General features: G+C 44.9%; 1 long non-coding RNA gene across 1 annotated transcript; it reads left to right on the top strand.

The window, feature by feature from the left end:
- The first annotated feature begins 708 nt into the window (after positions 1 to 708).
- LOC120841786 lies at positions 709 to 13,789 on the top strand. Its single transcript, XR_005715818.3, has 3 exons — positions 709 to 784; positions 1,800 to 1,972; positions 13,406 to 13,789. It is a non-coding gene; the product is annotated as an uncharacterized LOC120841786 (long non-coding RNA).
- Positions 13,790 to 20,265: the final 6,476 nt, after the last annotated feature.

Raw genomic sequence — 20,265 nt, 5'->3', positions numbered from 1 at the left:
TGGTTTACGAAACCAAGCAGGCGTTGCCTGAAGACAAGACAGGAAGTTTATCGTGCCCACTTGCTCGATTTCTTCTGAAACGGCACAGAAAAATTAAAATCACGACAAGAAAGACTCCGGCTATACTAATGTTTGGTCGTGAGTTGTCAACCGCGATCACTCTACTACATCTGCAAGCTAGGGGGAGGAATGAAGGGACGTCGGATACAACTACGTCCTCAATAAATAATTTGTCTAACCGAGAAGAGTACATAAAAAAACTTTGCTGGAAAGCCATCGTGGATCCGAGGAACCGTATTAAAAAATGAAAGCCGTTTACAACTCCCTGTAACGCCGAATCAGAGCGCAGCTCTTGAGGAGGAGGAGGGAAGGGTACTGGGGGGGGTCAGTCGACCTCGGACCGGGGGGCGTATTTTGAAATCCTACCCAGTACAAGGGGGCGGAGCCAACAAAAAAACAAAAACAAACAAAACAAAACTATGTCGACTCCTATTGGTCCACGTGACTATGACGTCACTGGCTGTTCTTTTTAGCGGCAGCAGCTTTTTTTTTAGTTTTGTTTTGTTTTAATTACAAATTCACTGTAATAGGCAGTTGCGCGGGTTGCAATAAGGGTTAAAATAGTTCGCGATACTTTTAATTACGAACAAAAGTCGTTGCGCTAGCAATAAATGACGCCCAAAGATGCGATTGCACCATTGCACGGCCGAGACGACGCGGACTGACGCGGACGGACGTGTTTACGCTGATGTGCGCGCGGGCTTTATCTCGCAAGCTTCCAAAGGTTTGTGGTTTCTAGTTTATGTAATTGTGTTTTTATAGTCTCGAGCATCTCCGCGCATTGAAACACGCCGCACTCCAGAATGCCAGTGTCAGTTTGATGGAGGCGATACTGTTTGTATTGTACGCCGAGCTACTGAAGCCTTTAAGCCTAGCTGGAGAAAAGACGATAGACTTGTTTGCGTTTAAAACGTGAAATGTCGTGTTCGGAAGGTGCGTACGTACAATGCCAGACCAGCTGAACCAGTCCCACACGAACAGTTGTTTAGACTGGTGCACGACCGCTAGAAGCGCACATCCGAGAAACTGCCTACGATAGCAGCCACCTTCGCTCAACTCCGAGACATTCGGAAGGGTTCCGCACCGCGGGAGGCTGCAACGCCGAATCTGTACCGCGGAGTCGCACAGGTTCGCTTGCGAAGGACCTTCACACGGTTATATGCGAAATATAAGATAGTCGCACTTTAGGGACACTTATCAAAGCTTTGGCATGCTCTTGTGAAGTATCACAAAATTTGCAACTTCAAATTTGTTTCTAGAATAATGCGGGTTGACTGCATATCTCCTGAAACAGTGGAACCTCGTTTGATTATTTCAACCTACCTAGGCCTTCACAGGCATGAAGCAGTCTCTCAACACAATGACCCTCTTGTCACCATATCAAATGAGAAACGAGTTGGCTGGACCGTTATAGGATTAAAGAAAGTATATTTAGAAAACGGTAAAAATATATACAAATGTGCAAATAAACTTGAATCATACTCAGTTTGTGTGGGCTTGATTTTCCGGTTCTCGTCACTGGTCTTGTCACCGTCCTGAAGCTCCGGCAAACCAGCTGTTCACCTGCTTGGTCGTCGAATCCAGCTGCTCTAACAGTGGCACCTGGATTCAGCCTCTTGCGGGCACTGACCAATCTTAAAATGGCAATGCCTCAAGCACCTGCCAGAATTAAAGATAGTTGGGTGGGTTCCTTCAAGTCGCTGCCAAGAGTTGCTCCTGCCGGTGAATTATCATTCCAGCTTCTCGTCTGCAGGTGCCCTGGGTCGCCGCCGAGAATTCCCGCAAGGGCCTCGGGTCATTACAGTTTGTCTGGTTGTTGCTGAAACACTCATCTGGATTATCGTCCGAGTCGACTTGCACGGGGCACGCCAGACTCCGTTGTTCAACCCTTGCCACTAGCTGCTCGCTCCCGGTTGGTTTGCCCCTCCTATTCCTGGCTATATTCCATACCTGCCAACTCTTCCTAATTTTTCGTAAAATGTATGAATTGGGAGTAATTTTACGATTTTACGAATCTTGCTTCAAACCTTACAAAAACCTTTTTTCTTTTTTTTTGTTGTTTTTGTAACTCTGTTGTTGGCGGTATCTTGCACCGCCACAAGAGGAAGATAGGTACCGTCCACAGCAGCGTCGTGGTTCTAACTATTTGTCTATCCGGTGGCCACGGATCGAAAACCAATCCAAAGCTCAAAGCCTTGTGTTCGGCGGTGCACGGGTGCACATTGGTTCGGCGTGCTCAGACGTTGTTGGGCCTCGTTGCTTCGGACAGTTTCGAGGCGAGAAGTATGGCGTCTGTGTTTGTTGCACGTGTAACTGTAGCATTCTCTTGGTCACTGTGGCTTTGCGGCGCAATACCAAACTCCAAACCTCAAAAGAGGTACTTTCAGGTGTTCATGAAGTCCTACACCTCGAAATTTCCGTGCTTCATGCCACCCAAAAAGCGAGAGAAGTTTGGATTCTGTAGCACGTGCACGTGTGATGTGAGCGTTTCGCACGCTGGCCAGGCTGACATTAAGCTGCACATCGCTTCGCGTCACCTCCCCCGCCGCGGCTGCAGAACTTTTACAAATTTGAAAGTCCACAGGTTGGCAGGTATGGGATCCCCTTCACCAGAATTTAGTTGCACTAAATTTCTTATGTGGCATGTTATGCAATCTGTACACAGTTTCCTAGTCACATCACTTTGTAGCCCTAAAACAATTATGTTGTGTGCTTGTCTTTAGGCAGCCAGAAGTTAGTCAGCCTCAGTGGGCATCAGGTGTCTCAGCTGTAGGTGAGAAATGTAGCCAGTGCAGTACCCCTGCTAGCCTAGGGTCTTTAACGACCATTAACATCCCAACAAACAATATATTTTCCTGCACAACCGTATGGTACAGCCAACAAACTCCCCATTTTGACTGTCATTAATTAACTGGAAACTTCAACCAGTATATTTTTCAGTAAAGATAAAACATGCAATCTTTCCTACCTACCAAGGCTTTCCTCCTACCGTATTGCAGCTCGGGGCACATACAGCAAAAGCTTCTGCCACACAGCAGTTTTAACTTGTCTTGATAATTGATGCGACGAGTCACTTGCTGTAAATGATCAATTTAGCCAGTGCAGTACAATTGCTAGCCTGGGGTCTTTAACGTGCATCATGCAGTAGTGATATTCGACCGCATGCCGGTACGATACTCATCCAGATAGAAACGTGCAGGGGTGGCAATTGAGCCCAGGATTCCTGGGTTCTGCAGCGCGAGCTTTCGCTCCACGTGCTCCGAGCTGGTGTGTGCTAGTCCACCGATCCCCCTTTTTTAGCTTGTCTTACTAAACTGACTGACTGCAAGCTCATTTGCATAAAAAATATCAGCATGTCTTCACATTTGAGATAACAAAAACAATCTCTCATTTTAGCAGTAGCCTGCATAGCGTTCAACATCCCATACTCTTGGCTAAAATGTATGTTCTACCACTTTTGCTGTTGTACACGGTTAGTGCAGACAGGGAATTCTTTTTGTGATAGGGTTAAGGATGGTGTACTAACACATCTATCGTTACGTTTTGCGATATTCTCTGCCTCAATGGTTTCTCTCATTGAGAAATTGAGGCAGAGATTACAGCAAAACGTAACGATAGACGTGTTAGTACTCAGTCTTTAACCTTATCACAAAAAGGACTAGACTACCTAGCCTTACATTAATTTTAATTTAAGTTGAGAAATCATTGAGGCAGAGAATGCCGCAAAACATAATGAGAGAGGTTTTAGTACTCCGTCTTTATCCTCGTCATAAAAAATTAGACTACGTAGCCTTACATTAATTTCAATTTGAGTTAGTTTACAGTTTAGCTTCCCATTGAAGGAAATAAGACCAATTATTTTCCATGGCTCTAGTTCATAATACAAAAAGAAGACAAAGAAAAAAGTAAATATACCAGAGTTGTTAGTCAGCACTGAGTAATTGTCTTTTTTTTTTTGTGTGTGGACTTGAGTGACTGTTTTGCGGGTCTGCTGTTCCCCCTGTACAAATGACCGATCAACTCGCCTGAACCTGCGTGTTAACGGGTAGTGACCCGTCTCTAATCACAACAATGACGACAATAGCCGAAGCCTAACAATATCTGGAACTTAGCACGTGTCCTGTGCTTTGCCAACCTCAGCGCGTGGCTATGATCAACATAGGTGGCACTTTATCGACTCCAGATCTTGTGGCTGCGAGTTCAGGGAGTCAAAGCTGCTCGTTTTTCAATAATTTTTGTTTTTGTGATGTTTATTGCATGGGGAGAAAAACGAACGTGTGTTTTATTGGTCATAAACGTCTGATTCATTTTGAGCGGTATTCATACAAAGTACAAAAATTGTTGAACTGCCCTTTTAACTTTAATCCCGGTCAAAAGTTAACCACATTTCCCTACGAGGAGGAATTTTAGGTCACGTGACTGGTACGGCGGGGAGAAATGGCGGTGGCCCTGCGAGGGAGCGTCGCTCGGTGTGGAACTAATACATCATAGTAGCTGCAATCTCAGGCGCTTTAGTCGGCAGTGAATGGTGCAGGAGGCTGCCACTTTTGCTTTCGACATTCCTAAGCCTAAATGAATACGGTAATTGTAGGCATGGCAATGTCTTTGGAATACTATAGTGGATTGCCTTGACTCAATCAGCTGGGTAATGATAGCATGCAAAAGCAGACAGTGCCCCAATAGACCTTTTGCTAAATTTCCCATGCACCAGGGTGCATGCTAAAAGTGTAGTTACATGTGCTGGCGTCTGAAGTAAAAAGCCTAAAACAAATTTTGCCTTGCATGTGCGTTCGTCAAAGTCTTATTATGATAATTTACTTTGAATCTTTATTATGAGAAAGGCCAGCGCGTGCGAAGCGTGGAATTACACTTTCAGCATTCTCTTGATGCTTGGGTAATTTAGTAATAGGTCTATATTCACTGAGACCAAATTACATGGTTTTCAATTTATGATGGGTTTTATATACAGTTTACATGCTGACCAACCATGCTGCCGGTGTACCACCCGCCTTTCAGTGTTCACTTCTTGCTGATCGTTTCTAGGACTGAAGTTCATCGTCCTTTTTCGAACTTAGAACGAAATTTCAACGAGGCTTGTTTCACTTCAGACTGCGAAACATTTAGAAATTTTCCAAACAACGGTTAATTTGGTTTTACCTTATCCAATATCTGTACCACACGCAACAAAAACCGTTTCTTAAGCTGTTTGCCGCACTGCGTCGCGAAAACCCGGTAGCGCACATTCTTGGGTCCCTCCTTTTCGGGTACTTTTCCTTGAAAGCCACTTACATTCGCTACAGCCAGTAGGTAGCACCAGCTACCCCCCATAATAAAATATGGAGATCGCTCATTCTGCCCTCGCCAAACTTGGCTAGGTACTTGTAAATACCTAGCAGGGAAACTTTTTACCATGGTTAAAGTTAATTAGCTTCAAGCAAATGGGTTCTGGCTTCCTGTTGGGTTTTCTCTTCAGAGACCCCAGCAATGGACCTTTTTCCAGTAAGCTTCTGCGCATGCATACGCCCCCTTCCTTGTTCTTGTTTCCCGCTGTCACCATTTTGGCGGGGCAAAGTTCCAGTCAACCAACATATTCAGCGCTTATCGTAGCACGTATTTCATGTTTTTTGGCTATTCTTGTTCGAGTATGGGGCATAAAGGCCTGTTCTCACACTTGCGAATTTTAAGACAGAGTGCCTTGGAACCTCTTAAAATCTCTTACGAGAGGACACACTGACACCATCTACAGTGCAATCCACTTATAACTAGAGCCCTGCGTGGATAACAGTTTGATTAATCCGCATCCGAACCGCATCCGTAAACTTTTTACATTATTGTATCCGATACGCATCTGCAGGCTTTTTATCTGAATCCGAACCGCATCCGCAAAATGTGGAACCAGATCCAACTCACAATCCAAGCATTCATTGTACATCATAACATCAAGCGTAACTGAAAAAAAAAAGAAAAAAGAGCATTTTTATGTTGTTTTTTTATTTTTGTACAAAGAAATCTTCGGGTCACCATTCTAAGGGGTTTCAGTTTCATCATATTTATATTAAAAGCGATCAGCCTTCCCGAGACACTACGCATAGAAGGAAAAATGATCTCAGTTATGCGATCATCCTAGGAGTCCGCGACACTCTGCCCAAAAGAAGCACACAAAAAGGATACATATATTTATGTATTTTTTGTTTTGTAACACCTATTTTATGCAGACGCATACTTTTGAAACATAAGAGTTAAAAAAGGGCATATTAAATTATGACATTTCAGTTCCATCAAACAATCAAAAATAAAGAGGTTCATATTCGTCCGGCCACTACGCAGGGCGTTGTAGTTGGACGAATATGAACTACCAGACTTTTTGGCTAGGACTCTAAGCATACAAAAAAGAAACACACAGGCAGTTTACGGGCTGCCTATGTGCGTGCGCTGTTGATTCTGAAACTTTACAAACTGTGGCCGCCACAGGGTCTTTTGTTTTTGGAATCATGACCACGCTACTCTTTGCAGAGAGGGGGACGTTTCTTCTACTTTCTTGTGACTTGTACGTTTGGGGTTTTCTTTACAAAGAGAAGAGAAAGTCTTCCGCTTATCTCGAGATGATTGATGCCCTACATTCTTTGCTTTTTGTACAGATAGCATTTTTGATGAGATGGGACGCATTAACTGAAGCAATCTTTAGTGAGAATCAGATCTTTCTTAGAATTCCTATCCTTTCTTCGAAAAACGTTTTGTGGAAATATGTTTTATGGACATACATTTCATGAACAGACTGTTTGTTGTATTGTTGACAACGCATTTCTTCACTAAGCCGCTAAAAGCTAGCGTGCGATTCACTAAGGCCTGCTAACCAAACCATGCCTCCCTTTCCCCTGTAATCCAGGTGAGACGCAAAACGTTTGTTACGAAAATAACAGGGTTGTGTTTGACGAAACGTGTCAGGTTTTTCGATGAAACGAACACGGGAAGCCTTTCGATCAAACATTGCGTGTCAACGAAACGATCTGTAGATGAAACGTCAGTCGACGAACTGAGTGCAGGGGTGGAACTGCTGCGCCATTTTGCGCCAGACGCATTTGTCTGCACCATCCTGCACCTTGTTGCAGAAACTGCGCCACAGCCAATACCTTGCGCCTTTATGCACTAAATCGCAAAACATGCAGCAAAAAAAATTCTGTTTTGACTTGGTTTCGGTTTCTATCGACTTGACTGGCAACAATGAGCGTGTTTAGCCTGGTTGGCCTTGCAGTCGTTTGTTCTGTTTACTCTCCCTGTGTATCCCGAGTCGGAAGCGCGAAAAAACTGGGGTTCGGATTCCAAGCGCTACATTACCTGCTACTGGGTTGTTATTCTTCAACCATAAGCGGTTAAGCAAGTCGGCCGAGGTGAGGTCAAGTCGTTAAGCATCAGATTGCGTGAGGCTCTGCGGCCCGGGATCCGGACGTCAGCCAGTTGAAAACAAATAAGCAAAAGATTCCTTTTAGTACTTTATTGTTAGAAGTTGGAACCGCATTCACGCAAAGTAATTCGTGATTTGGTAGAACTGAAACGGGGTCCTATTTGAAACGTTACTGGCCAGCAGCACTTACGCGAACGGTAGATCTCCTCGGCGTACGTTAACCTTGCTCCTGCTTATCGCTTCGAATACGATAACTCCGTTAATCGTAGTCTGCTGCTTCGATATTGAGTTACACAACAGGATAAACTCAAAATTTGTTGCCTTGTTCCTTTGCGCAGCTGCAGGTCCGTTGCTTACACACGTCACGTGGTTCGCACATATAATTACTATGTTGAGCACGTGTGGGTTGTGCGATAAGCAGTGCAGTTTGAATTTTGAGCAGCTGAAAGCCACTCAAAAACAATCAAGGACACTGTCTTCAGAAATGTATGGTACTTGCTTTTTGGTTCTCATTAAGGCTTACAAAGTGTTTTTGCATCTGTTACACTGTTATTTCATCTACCTAAATCTCCAACCACTCATGTTATCCGTGCTGCTAAGCACAATTGAAATAGATCCGGATCCGCAAATATCCTTATCCGCAGTCCCTGACATCCGCATCTGATCCGCAATCCGCCAAAAGTTGTCTGATTTTTATCTGCTTCCGCCAGTTTACTGTGGATATCCGCAGATAATCCACAGATATGCAGGGCTCCACTTATAATGATAATTAGAAAACCTGATAATTCAATCGTTATAACCTTTTATTGTTGTATCTGGACTATAGTCAGTTACAGGTTAAGAAGGTAGCGGCAAATGCCCCTCAAAGGGAATCAGATATCCCTCCGCCACCTCCGCATCGAATAGCGTCCCACCGTTTCCGTGACGTCGCGGCCAACGCGCGAGGAGGGTCTTGCCTTTCTGTACATATTTGCTTTATCTTTCGACTTTGGCTTAGCATTGTGGAAGCCACGAGAGGGAGATTAGAGTCCTCCCCCACCGACGGAAACAAATACGACTTTCGGGGATTAGCTTCCCCCTCCGATGGATTCAAAGGCTGCTTTCAGGGGCTCGGTTCCCTCTCCGATGAATACAAAGGTCGCTTTCTTAAAAAGTGGGATCGGAGACAAGTGGGATTCCATTGAAGCGGAACAAGGAGCGTTTCCAGTGAACTCTTCTTTCGACTGCGGAGAGATTTGAAAGAGGCGCATCACACTTGTGGGAGGAGCTTCTTCTACCTTCTTGACTTGTAACCGACTATAGAAGCTGGGCATTTCTAGTCTTGAAACTCTAGAAACTGATCGTTAAAAGCAGCACTTGTTATATCTGGTATCGTTATAAGTGGATTGCACTGTATTGGGTAGCAGGTAGATTGCGGGACTGCCAGGTGGGAACTTGGTGGTCCTGCATATTTTCTATTTCTCTCGCACATCACCCTTTCTTGGCTCGGAAAAACTTTTGTCAATGTTATATACAACCTTTTCTATTAGGTATTACGCACATTTGACCTCTGAAGTCCTGCTGTGACGTACCTCGTCACTGGTTGCCTCGGTCGTACTCACACGCAAGAAATCTCTTAAACACTTTATTCCTTCGCATACCTGCGCGCAGCGGTATCGCTCCTGTCTCTAACCCTCGCGTTCCGCCCGACAACTTCGTCTTCCTCACCCCGCCTCACCGCCCCCGCCCCAGAGCCGTTTATACTGAGAGAGTTTGGCCTTAAGGAGATTTTGACAGTCTGACAACTACAGCAGCGTAGTCTGACAACCGGGGGATGACTACTTCCGTCCGCCATATTGTGGCTCTGACTCATAGGAACTCTACGCGATTTCTCAGGAATGAACAAGACAAAGAAGTAACGCCATATTGTGTTATCGCGAAATCCGCTTGTTCTAGCGGCCAACAAGCTCCGCCCATCGGCCAAACTCTCTCAGTATAAACGGCTCTGTCCCGCCCCAGAGCCGTTTATACTGAGAGAGTTTGGCCTTCTTAAGGAGATTTTGACAGTCTGACAACCACAGCAGCGTAGTCTGACAACCGGGGGATGACTACTTCCGTCCGCCATATTGTGGCTCTGACTCATAGGAACTCTACGCGATTTCTCAGGAATGAACAAGACAAAGAAGTAACGCCATATTGTGTTATCGCGAAATCCGCTTGTTCTAGCGGCCAACAAGCTCCGCCCATCGGCCAAACTCTCTCAGTATAAACGGCTCTGTCCCGCCCGCGGCCGCTGCGCCATCTCTCGGGCTTGGCACGAAACACTTACAGCGGTCGCTCATGCCATTCGAGAGGTGCAGCCTATGTTACGTGCATGCATATGTGCGCTTCCCCCAACACCGCAAAACCTCTGCTCTTGTGAAATGCAATTCCAGGGTCACCGCGTAAATAGCGCTAGGCTGCCAGTGTGTTCTCTTGACTAAGAAGTTTTAAGAGATTTCAAAGCACTCAGTTGTAAGGAGTTGCAAGTGTGTGAACAGGCCTAAAAGGGCTACGAAGATCGATACAACGGCATGATGCCAATGTATTCTGGCAGGCGGAGGCAAGTTGGGCTGCCCTTCATTTGTAGTTCAAAGACAACTCCCCAGGTGGCGCTCGTTACTGGAAAAAGCTCCATTGTCGACTTTCCAAGAATTAGCATTGCCAAAGGTCGTGGCGAGCGATCCACACAAAAAACGGTTTGCCACAAGCCCGCCGGTGAGTGTTGCAGGAGAGGGGACAGGTTTGGTTGACTTCTGCGTGTACCCCAGTGACATGCCACTGTAGTTTCTATAACCGCTACACGCAGCTGCAAATTGGCCAATAATTTTTTTCTTTTTTTTTTTTTTCTTGTGCAATTACGCAGCAGAATAGCAGATTTTCGGGGGAAGATGACACGTTTTTTCTCACTGGTGCTTTGATAAACAATATAAAAAATACAAACTGCAAATTATTTCAACATTAAAATCATTGCGCTACCCCCCAAGTGTTCATAATGGCTGCTTGCCATTTCAGTTGTGACCCTTCCAATTCACAGCACATGAAAGTGGTGGATTCAGAGAAGAGGTCCAGATGTCCTGACTCCCCTCTTGAATTCTGCATGTGTAAAAGTTCAGGGTCGGGAAAGGGGGGGGGGGAGGGTGTAATTATATGATACGCTGACCCCCCCCCCACCCCCCTTCGAAAATACCTGCGTCCGCCCCTGCATGAGATGTCAAGATCAATCTGGATTAACTGATTTTCTAGTCTTACTTCAGTGAAATGTTGTTCGGTCTCTCTGGTCAGCGGCAGTTGCTGGGTTCTCGCCTGGACAGACATCTGTAGCTAATCGCTCTTTGTCACTTTCATTGGGCAATTTTAAGGAGTGTTCTTTCGGGTTGAAATCAAAGTATGAGACATCCACAGGTAAGGTTTTGCAATATTTAGGCTTGAAGCTTGCTCTTAAGCCCCCTCACATCTGTTGGTCCTATGAACCACATTCTAAAAAGGGGCTAATGCTACACGATTCGACACATTTTAAGCTGGTGAAGCATGTGATTGCTGCATCATGCAAATGAGCTTCATTGTTAAGTCATGTTGACATAGATGCGAGAACAGTATGCTTACAAGTCTCCAGCCTTACCTCGGTGGGTTTCTTTGTGATGACTGTTAAGGTTTGGCTGTCTCTGTTAACTGACATCCAGACCAGTGGTAATACCCTATGTTCACACCCTTTTTCACCAAGTCAAATCTTTGGCTAACAAGCAGAGTTTGCCAGTGGTCTTTTCAGTGCCGCAAACCGAGGTGGAACCCAGGACTCTCAATCTGATGTTAACCACTGCACTTCCTTTGTCCTATGTGCCACAGGTGTTGGTATCAGATCCTCCTCCCTTGTCGTAGATTGTACCATGGACAGATAAGGAGGTATGTGAATGTGAGGGAGCATTCCCTTCCTCTCCGTTCCTCCCCCTCAGGCCACCTTGTGGTGCATTTCAATAGGCGTAGCTGCATCCCTTCGGTCAATGATTTGACGATCTTGGCGCATAGCAGAAATAAGACGGAAATCGATAGGGCCTTTTTCATTTTATCGAGAAGGGGAGACGAATGTTTTAGCGTTCCGTCGGTATACCGGGGGGTGACGGGTTTTGTTTTATCAAGAATTATGGCAGATCTGTGTGAAAATGATATGGCATGTTAAAAATTGTTTTATGAATTGTCTTTTTTTTTCTTGTATTCTTTTTTTGGTTTTCTTGAAAATAAACCCTCAAATGAGCGTCAGCAGCGTGTCTGAGCACTTGTTTTCTTGTCCTCTGTCAAATTGCACTGTTCCCTTGCTGTTAATTGGTTGGGTTGTTGCCAGTTTTGGTCTATAAGGAGCTTTGGTCCTCTCCCACTGCCTGTAACATCCCACGGGCACCTCTGGGGCTTTGTCTTACAAGGAGGCAACTCCCTTTGTAGCCCACCGACCTGGCTGTCTAGTCCTGGTCTCAGATTGGATCGCTCTTCCTTGCTCATACTCATTTTTATTCCCCTAATCCTCAACAATTCTCATTATTACAAGCTCTTTTGTTCTCCTATGAGAACGGGGGCACAAGTCCAGCACTCTTGTAAGCCATGGCAAATCTGGTATGCCTTTTAATAAAAGAAGACTAGTCGAGTAGGGGAGAAAAGCATTGAAATCTAAAGAAGATTAGCCGAGTTAAGGAGAAAAGCATTGAAATTTACTGTGACGTGCAAGACAATCATGCCTATACATTTTGAACATCAATAATCATCCCATTATACTTTGTTTCAGCTGAAGTCCAGATACAGCCAATGCTACAAGCGTGCGCTCTGGGCTTTCAGTGTTTCTGCCAAGCACGCGCGCTTGTGCATTGCAAGCACTGTGCAGGACCACATGCTCACACTTGTAGCATTGGCTGCGTCTGGAGTTAAGCTGAAGCGAAGTATAGGATGTTATATAAAAATCGGATAAATTCTTAATAGCTCGAGCATTAGTAGTGTTGTTTAGTGTTGTAGGGACTTTCTATTATAATATCTACTGTAAATCATGAGTGTATGGTACCATTAAAGGGCTTTCAGGGATAATGATTAGTACAGTGGTCCGAGATACGAGTTAAATTGTGTGAACAGCGATTGGGCAGTGCAGATTGCAGAGCCAAGGGGGTGGCAAGCGAAAGCGTTGGCAGAAGCGAGCATGTTCAACTTCGTAGAAGCACCCCCTGCAAGCGATACCTCTCCGCACTCTGCCGAGCACTTGATAGCATTTGTATGGTGCTGTCTGTACTGCCTTATTGCAGTTTGTGCGTTCTAGCTCATTGCAGACCACTGTACCAGAGTAACGATAATGATCCCTGGAGAAAGGGGACAAAGGACAAATCTCCAAACGCAGCCAGGTGGCTGGTGCACGGCTGAAAATATCCGCCTGGTCCTGGTACCGAACCAGGGGCCTCTCCATTTCCAATGGAGTGCTCTACCATCGGTGGCCGAGTGGGCTGAAGCGCACACCCAGCTCGATGCGCGAGGAGCGAAAGCTCGCGCTGCAGAACCCAGGGATCCTGGGCTTGAGCCCCACCCCTGCCCGTTCCAATCTGGATGAGCATCGTACCGGCGTGCGGTTGTGTATCACTACTGCGTGAGCACGTTAAAGACCCCAGGTTAGCAGTCGTACTGCACTGGCAAAATTGCTCATCTACAGTTTAAACCAGTGTTGCCCCTACTGGCAGACCAACCTTACGCTGTAAAAATCACTAAAACGTCCAATTTGCTCTACCAACTGAGCTAACCAGGGGTTAGATGCCAGTAGAGCAAACGGGTTTTATCAGTTAGACTCCCTTCTCCAGGCATTCTTATCGTTATTCTTTTCCAGCTCGCTTGCACCTTTGCATTAATGCAAACATGGTACTTAGGCATCCAAAGAAACAACTGTACTTTCTTAATTTTCAGTAACATCGCCAAGAATTCCACGAGCCAGGCACTTCGTTTCCTTTTTTGAGAACAGCTCCCTTTTGGCGCAAATTGTGCGCAAATACCACCTTTGCAGTATATTAGCAGGGTTTTCGTTTTAGCGCAAATGGCGCAGCAGTTCCACCACTGGAACTTATCCCTCAAAAAGTTACTATGCTAGTGTGGTGGAAACACGTTCGCACTAAGAACTATCGAAAGCAGCGGTGCCTCAGAAGGGTCGATGACCCATTCCACGAAGGACAATACGGGCAAAATTGGTTTACGACAAGGACGAATTCACTAAATGTAATGGCGCAAACAAGCTGGTATATGTAAAAATAAAATAACAGTCACAAAGCCTCGCAGCTTGTGAATAAGATGAAGCGACGAAATTGTTTTTTTTTTTTTTTTAGCTCTTTACCTAGGCTTACATAAACGTTATGCATTCATATTTCATAAATATACTCAACATGCAAACGCCTACAAAGGTACTATGGTGGCTGGAAGGGGAAGTGTGACGGGCGCCGTATGCGCGCCGTGTCAGGGAGGGGCGCGAGTTGCGATGAAAATCTTCGCCACCGCGAGGGGCGCTGCAGTCTGCAGGCGAGTCAGCGGTCTCGGGTTATCTGTTGGTTCGCGGGCGCCGGCGCTCTTCTGAGGCTGCTACAAATTCTGCTGTTTTGGTTGTACTGCTGTTTTGGCTGTGAGTAATCATAATATACATTAGGCTAATAATAAATAAGTGTATTAAGATAAGCTCAAAGTAATCAAGAGTCGTCCTAATGTCATTTGGGTCCAATTCAAGTTCACAGGTTTAAAAGTAACTCAAAGGAATAAAAAGAGTAATAATAATGTCAACTGAGTTCATTATAGATCATTTGGAGGTATAATAACAGAAAATAATCAAACGAGTAGCCAAAATGTCAACTAGGCGGAATTAAAGTCCATTTGGTCAATAGTAACTCAAAGTAATAAAACAAGTAACTGCAATGTCAGTTGAGCGAATAATAAATAATTTTATTGAATCTTAGCCCCAAAAATTATAAAAGTAACTCGAAGTAATCAAAAGAGTAATAATAATGACTGACTGAGCTACAACCGATAAATTAGGGCTATAATTATACAAAGTAAACAAGTCACCAAATGTCATTTAGGCCGAATTAAAGTCAATTGAATTCAGAGTAACTCAAAGTAATCAAGAGTAATCATAATGTCAATAATCATCACATAAAAATTTAATTTGCTGAATATTAGCTGAAAGCAATAAAGTTTAATTTGAATTTATGGCCAATGGGTCAAAAGTAACTCGAAGTAATCACAAGAGGAATAACAATGTCAACTGAGCTTATTATAGATCAATTGGAGCAATAATAGCACGAAGTAATCAAAAGAGTAATCATCAATTGCAAGCTAAAATAAATTCGAGTGCGCCATAATAACTCCAGGCTTACAAAAAGAGTAATAAACATACCAATTTTGCCTCGTCAAAAGTGGGCAGTAACTCCAAGTAGTCACAATAGTGATCAAACGATCAGTTGTCCCCCACAAAATCCAAGAGTATAAACAATTATTCTAAGTTACCAAATGTGTAAGCAAAACACGACCACTGAATGCAATTAGTGCATATACTGGATTAAAATGACTGACCCCGGGATTAAAGTGGTTAGCCCAAGGATTAAATTGTGTGGCGCTTGGGTTAAATTGGGTGATACTGGGATTAAATTGGACGTCGTTTGGATTAGGATGAGCGGGAAAACCTGTAGTTCAGTGTGTGGCATCTCCAGATCCAGCGGCAATCAAACATTTGTCTGCTTGCGCACTTTTCCTGGACATTTTTTGCTAACTTATTGAAATAAAATACTCGGCGCGCTTACTAACGCCTGTCCATGCACTCTTCAGAGAAAGAAAAAGGTCAAAACAAAGGCTGCTTCAGAAGCAAGTAGTTTCTTCCTTTGGCTTGTATTCTTGACGCAATATCTGAAACAGTAAATAAAAGTGAGTTCTCCATTCTATGCCTTGTTCGTCACATTTTTCTTCGGCTGCACTTTGAAGCATATGAAGTGTTCACGATTGATAAAGTTATCAAGTAAAAAAAAAGTCTAATTTCCCCAGTGGACGTTCACCTGCTCCAGCGCATTTGTTCTAAATGTAAATCAAAAATAGTTTTTTTTTTCTTTCCTTTCTATTGCGTAACAAGGCGTCAGTAGATTCAGCTCTCGAAGAAAACGTCCAGTTGTCTTTTTTTTTTTTGCGTATCAACTATTTTACAGTATTCGTAGCAAGGGGAAAATATCGCGCAGCGCTCTATTCCTATGCTCCGCCGCCCGCCAGCGCTAACTCGCCTGCTGCGCGCAGCGCCCTCTATTATTTTCATCGCAACTCTGTGCAGCCCTCCGCTCCCGGCCGCCACACTTCCCCTTCCAGCCACCATAAAGGTACGTTCCATCGCTCGTCTGGAGGCAGCCATTTGTCCTTGGTGATGATGATGACGATGATGATAGACGCACGATTGGTTAATGACGTTGCTAGTTTTAACCTAAGAATTATTTGTATCCAGTATTAGATAAATTATAATATATTTAAAGCTATAAATGTAATTTATGATTTATTTAAATAACTCTGGCGTTCACAATTCAAAATCGGTCAAAACAAGTCCCAACGGCATCAATCCCATCAACAAAATGGCGGCCTACATTGTCTTCGGGCCTCCGCTACCTCCGCGTTGATCTATCGTTCGGCGAGAAGTAGCTGCTTGAATCGCAGTTTCCACACTTGACTGACTTGGAAAACTATCATTTTAAACCATCGGATGACAGTTGGTAAGTCGCAGGTAAGTGCTCGTTCCTGGGTTCTGCCATATGTTAGGTTCCTGTCAGACGAGTACACAAGGATGACATCTGTCAGTTGTATTGTTTACCGACATTGATTATTGATTGCTTACATATTTCGTCTTAAGTTCACACGCCTTTTAATTATTTGTGAAATTATAACCTGAACGAGTTAACGCTGGCGAGTCATCTTCATGTCTACTCGTCACGAGACAACACAGAATAATGACAAACACGCGAAAGTTTTCAACCGTAGCTCAGGAATTTATTGAATAGAGTTACTGGTACAGTCGCCGTTCCCCTCGCTCAACCAGGAAGATCATTTTGCCAGACAACCAGCTTCGATGAGCCCGTTTGATCTCATGGAAACAAAAGTAACAGGCAAGCTAGAAGTAGGAATGGTGAACTTTCAACAATATGGAAACTCGAGACTAAGAAACAGAAGCAGACGACACACCAAAGGGCCCAAACTCGGCTACGCCCCATTCGTGGTTTATAGGAAAGACCCACGACTGATCTTCACACGAACGAAGTATGTCAAGACATGATTAAAATAGCGCAAACTTGACAAGGACAACAAAGAAGGCACACGTACAACAGGACTAGTCCATTCACCCTTAAACTGACAGTGAGGTGGGAGATACACGCTCGCAGGCACAGTCGGCTGCATCTTCTACATCACATGGCCCCGCTCTCTGCGCATGGGTGTTGGCGGACCGAGGTCCCGTGGCGACAGATGAACACACGACTGATCCAACGAGCACTAGTTTCCACCGCACTGCCAGCTTAGTGGTGAAAAGAGTATAGACTGTTTGACTAAAGGTCACCGATTGCCCTATTTTTTGGAATATATATTTCGTTTCACCTCACAATGGACTGCAGCCGACGCCACAACTTATCGGAGCTAATACAGCACTGTGTACATACCACGTGACTATAAACCCCTCCCTAGGGCCACGCGAAACTCCCAAGGCATTAAATTAACTCCGACGGCATTTTTAAAGGTGCTGTTCTACGCTATGTGTAGTGTACAAGAGTTTGCTTTTAAAAATCACTCATTGTTAGTGCTGCTGTTGCCCAGTGTGGTTGTTGAGCAGAGAAATGGTGTGGTTTGTTTTCCCTACGGGTGGATAAAGTTTCTTGTTTAGCCTCCATGTGGCTGAACATCAAGACCGAAGAAGGTGATCTGTAATATTACTGAGCATAATTTCCGAGCCTATCGGGCAAACCCAGGAGCACCCCCATGCCAGCCACTGCTCCTAGCACTCCGGTGCAAAGCAGTGAAGCTCGACGCGCTTGCGAGAGGCGGTACTGAGGGATGTAGCAGACATGACAATCAAGTGATCGCATCAGGAGTACAAGACCATAGTTCTGTCTTATCACAGGAGTCGCCATCCTACTATTATGCAATGTTTTATCGGGACTTTTAGCTCCTGACATTGCCGACATCACATGGAAATTTAGATGTGGGTGATCAACCTACCAGTGCAGTGGACAAGCAATTTGTATGCTTAATTTCATCTTAATTCAAAGTGCAGCCAATGCTACGTGCCAATGGGACCAACCAAACATCGTCAAAGCGCGGCATCAACATATCATGGCCTTAGCCCATCTTCCTGTACGTGTTCTTTCATCGACTAAATCAAGTGCAGTGTATGTCCTGTGACTTGCGCTTTAAGTGCGTGTGTTTGTGGTTGTATATGTTCAATACTTCATTTCTGCTTTGACCTAAATTAAACTAACTATAGACCATTCCATTTAGCGCTCTCTGGGCGGCACCATTTTGTTCGACCGCAGCGCCCCCTCCACACATCCGGGAAGTTCAGCGGGTTCGGCGGGGTAAAACGAGAGAGAGGGCACGCCGCCGACTCCGCTAGCAGACGACAAACCGGGAGGTTGCCGTTCTCCATCTTTGGGCTGTATTGGCGGGCTCCACCGAACACCGAACTCTCGCTCGTGGCTGCCGTTGTGAAGTGGTTCGCGTTCTTAGAATAGTTGTGGCTACTCCAAAATCAGGCTATAGCTCTCTGTTGTTCTATTTTGCTAAATGATCAACTAGCATATCTTTTTTCCGTTACATAAATAGCAGTTGAGTCAGCCGGCAGTACTACCCTCAACTACTGCGTGTATTGCGGCAGGAGAGCACGTTTTTATTTATTATTTCAGACTTCCACTCATGGTCGCTAAAGGCCTACACCAGTACGAACTTTGGTATCGTAAAAAAGGTACAGCAACCGAATTTTCTTTTCGCCAAAGAGACCGGCCAATCTGACACAGTTTTCCCTATTCTTGTTTTTTATTTGCACGCAGGTAACAGTGCAATTGGACCCTGTGAGTCTTTTTATCTAGCATAGTATTACACGATAACTGGCATACCAAAATCTGCGCATCTGCGCTTGAAAGTTCCAAAATGACGCGATTTTAAACAGAGTTTGCACGCCAGCCGGACGCTACCTACAGCCCACTCGGTGGAGCGGACGGCTTGCGGGGGAGAGGGGGAGTGCATTTTTTTTCTCTTTTACCCTCTCTGCTATGACCCTAATGGAACGGTCTATACAATGGGTAGAAATGCTGTAAATTATTACTTTTGTACCATTTTTCTTTCCTCCTACTTCTCTGAATATTAGGGTCGACCAACAACATATTATGCTTAGTTTTTGCTTTCCTTAAGCCCATCTTGGCACAAATGTAGCGCAATTCTCAATGATAATGGCTTTTTGGTGCAAGATGTAGCAAGCTTTCGTTCATGGCGCAATTTGGTGCGAACGGCACAGCCCTTCCATCACTGAGATTGCGAGCTGATTTGCCGAGCTGTGGTTTTTCTCTAGCAAATCTGTCCTCAATCTCCAGCTTCTATGTCCTCGATGTCCAGGTATATTTCAGTCTTCAAAAATATGGCAAACTGCTAGGCAATTGTGTTGCATACATGAAATGTTCTAGCATCTTAAACGTTTAGTGAAGTTTATTTAGCAGCAAGCCTAGCCTGTTCAGCGAGACGCTTACATTCCCGGAGCTCTTCATCGGATAATTTAACAAGTGACATGCATACATTTTAAATGATAAACTTGGTCATCTTCCAGAACCTTCTAACCCACTCCTGCTCTCCCACCTCAGTTACCTCTCCTCATGCATGGAACATGTAATGAGCAATCGAAGTGGGTGCCGCGCAACATTCATTGCTTGCCACGCCACGGGCGTGCCACAGTCGCATTGCACGGCTTTGATCTGTATCGACCAGATCCGAGTGCCACGGTGCCGCACAGAAGTGACGTAGGGATGCCAGCACTGGTTGCCATGGATACTGGTGGCGCTGCCTTGCGGCACCTGTTCTTCATTGCTCGTGTATTTCCTACTTTACTCCACCCCTGGTCACAACCTCCCCGTTAACGAATCAGTGTCGAGCACCTCGCTCCTCCTCCCTCATCCGTCAACTAACCAGTGTTGACCCCCGCGGCCACGCTTTTATCCAGGCTTCAAGAAATGCTGAACACCTAGTTAAAGAATGTTTCACACTAAAAGAGGTAATTTGCATGGGCACCTGTGAAGTACTTGCTGCTGACTTGGGAACTGTACTTGTTTTTCTGGCACAAGTGCTAATTTTTTGCGGTGTCCTGAAAATTCATGAGAAACATAATCATCAAAGAGCTAAGAACGAAGTGCTATGTCCCTTCTTGAGCTACAAATGACGACGACCAAACAAGAATCTGAAACCTAAGAAGCTGAACATTGACAAAATAAAATGACCGCATCTCCACGTGGTGAATGACGTTGATTGGGGCGAAGCTCTGGTGGTGCTGATGATACTGATTTTGTTCATAGGTAGTGCCGAGTTCCGGGTTGCGTTTCAACTTCATTATTACTGCTTTACGGTCGGTGAAACGCAGAGCCAGTGGTTCTTCTGGCGGATCAGCTTGGATCCGTTAGAAGCCGTGGGAACGCATCTCCACCGCCCGAGTCAACAGTCCATGTCAGAAACAGAATGTGAGGTATGGTACGTGGTTATATACGCATTTGAGCATTTGACCCCAGCGC

This window comes from Ixodes scapularis, unplaced genomic scaffold (assembly GCF_016920785.2).
Source record: "Ixodes scapularis isolate PalLabHiFi unplaced genomic scaffold, ASM1692078v2 PGA_scaffold2__306_contigs__length_199485367, whole genome shotgun sequence".
NCBI classification, from domain to species: Eukaryota; Metazoa; Arthropoda; class Arachnida; order Ixodida; family Ixodidae; genus Ixodes; species Ixodes scapularis.
Note: the sequence above shows the minus strand (reverse complement) of the source record. Positions and strands in the feature narration are given on the sequence as shown.